Source organism: Haplochromis burtoni, unplaced genomic scaffold, assembly GCF_018398535.1.
Source record: "Haplochromis burtoni strain Fernald_Lab_line unplaced genomic scaffold, NCSU_Asbu1 Contig_89, whole genome shotgun sequence".
In the NCBI taxonomy this organism is placed as follows: Eukaryota; Metazoa; Chordata; class Actinopteri; order Cichliformes; family Cichlidae; genus Haplochromis; species Haplochromis burtoni.
Genome location: NW_024582450.1, coordinates 635211 through 637550, shown reverse-complemented (window position 1 = coordinate 637550; position 2340 = coordinate 635211).

Below are 2340 nucleotides of genomic sequence, written 5' to 3'. Positions count from 1 at the left end.
CTGGTCATTGCCAGATGGTTATGGATTGGCCTGTAAGCATGTGTATCTGGTGCCTTGTTTTCTTGATACTTTATTATCAGGATTAATTATCACAGATTCAAAGTGTTGGACACACAAATGCCACATGGTAAGTGTTAATGTGTCTGCAAACCCTCAATCCAGTCATAATAGACAAACTACATAATGCACGTCTTTGTAGTAAAGTGTTAAAAACAATGACATCTGCACACTGGAGCCAATGTTTGTGCTCGCTATGTGTTCTTTTGTGTGTGAACTTTTCGCTTCTTTTCCTGTTCAAGCATCTTTTTATACACATTCATCACTCAGCCCATGCACAACTGCTGTTGACCTTTTTGAGCTACTGCACAAAATAACATCTAAATGCTTAAGATCTCCTGCTACCTGGACCTCTGGTTATACATAAGGCTTCTTGTTAGATAGTCCAATAATCTTATTGGAGGTGTAATGGCCTTTCTAGATGTGCCTCTGTGTAGGTAGAATTCCCATAATCCCTCCCTCTTTGTAATCAAAGACATACACAAAGCCAAAGCAAGACAATAAATCCAGCAAAAGTTTCTCTTATGTTAGCAAAGCAATGCAAACACACCAGTACACAAATATAGATGCAAACAGCTATAGTATGCTTTGGTATACGTGCAAAAAACCTCCATTTCTAAATGACTAATTATCACTTTCCAACACTTGCACTGACACGCTCCCTTCTCTTATATACTCACACTCAACTTTCAGAGGACTGAATTGAATTAGTTGTTTTTATTTGTGCATCGCAGCAAAATGGGCAGCAAGAGAGCTGAGGATTGAGAATGATTGCAGCACTCTGCTGCAATGCAGTTCAATCTACAGTATCTGCTCACTTCTAAATGATACTGCTCCATCAAAAACATGGGCTTTCTCTAAGCCGCTGGTGTTGTAAATCTGGTAGCTTTGCCAGCAGGAGCAGTTAGCCTACCCTGAATGGAGCTCTGTTTGCACATGTAGACCACCTATGAAGATAGTGTGTCTCTGATTCACCTGTCCACCTGGGAGGTGCTTCTCGCTAACCGAGTGAACACCTGAGCCTTTGTGCTTTTCTGCTTCTTTTCATCCTCTTGTGTCCCTCTCCAAATGACTGAGAGGGAGCAAAGTGACTATTTTTGAGTAAATGTGTGTGCAAGAGGCAGCCAGAGAGTGGGTGATGAAGCAAAAGAGCTGATATCAAATCTAATTCATTTCCACACAGATATATAGCTGTTTCGGGATAATTAGAAGCCAGCGTGAAAAGAAGAGAGGATTATTCTCTTTATCATCATTCGTTTAATTGGTTGAAAATAAAGAAGGTTTGCAGCACTACACATTCACGAAGAGACGAGTATTTACATCAAGCCTCTTTTAAGCCTGTTGGACAAAAGTAGCAACAAACAGCACCAAAACCAGAGTTGAAGAAATACAACAGAAATGCACACACAAAAAAATCTGCCGCCAAATTTCTGCAAATTATCTGGTGTACCAGCTGTGGATTCTTCATGCATGACGAGGTCTAAAGACCACAGTTTGATGAGGAGAACTTCATCCGGCTTATCAGTTGATTGCCAAGCTCAGTGATGCGCTATGTGGAATAACATGAGGTGGACATGAGGTGAAAAGCCCACAATTACAGTACACGATTCAGTAGGTCAAGTAAGGTCAAACTGGTTGCGTCTCTTTAATTATAGAGCCTTACAAATGCTTATAGATGCTGTTTTGTTTTTCTTTTCGTCAATTGCAGTTGCAATTTCTTTAGTAATTCCCCAGGACAGTTTTTTAATAAGATTAAATTCAAAACTGACTAATTAAACATCCTGCTGTTAGTAACTCTTACACATTATCATTATCATCATCTCACTACTGGTGGTAATGTTAAATTATAAATGACATATTATAGGAACCCCCCCCCCCCCCCACACACACACACACATGTGTATAAAGACAGGAGTGTGGGAGAGGCTGCAAATCTTGAGGAATCTGGGTGACGCAAATGTTGTCACAGATGAGAAAATTATCATTTTTTTAAGACAACTCAACTTTAAGTCCTCCCCCTTTTCTAATCATAAGGTGTTAAAATACACTGTGAGCTGACACAGCCTGGATCACCATACCGGACGTGAGAAAGCAGTGATCCAAAGGAGTAAGCTATACAAGGCATGGGAAAGCAGGAATGCTATCAACACTAACGCACATATGCACTCACACACATGCACAAACAGTATAGTATGCCAGAGCACCAATTAGGGCATTAATGGCTGTGGGAAACAAAAGTGTATACTCTCTTTCTCTCCCTCTCTCTCCCTCTCTCTCTCTCTC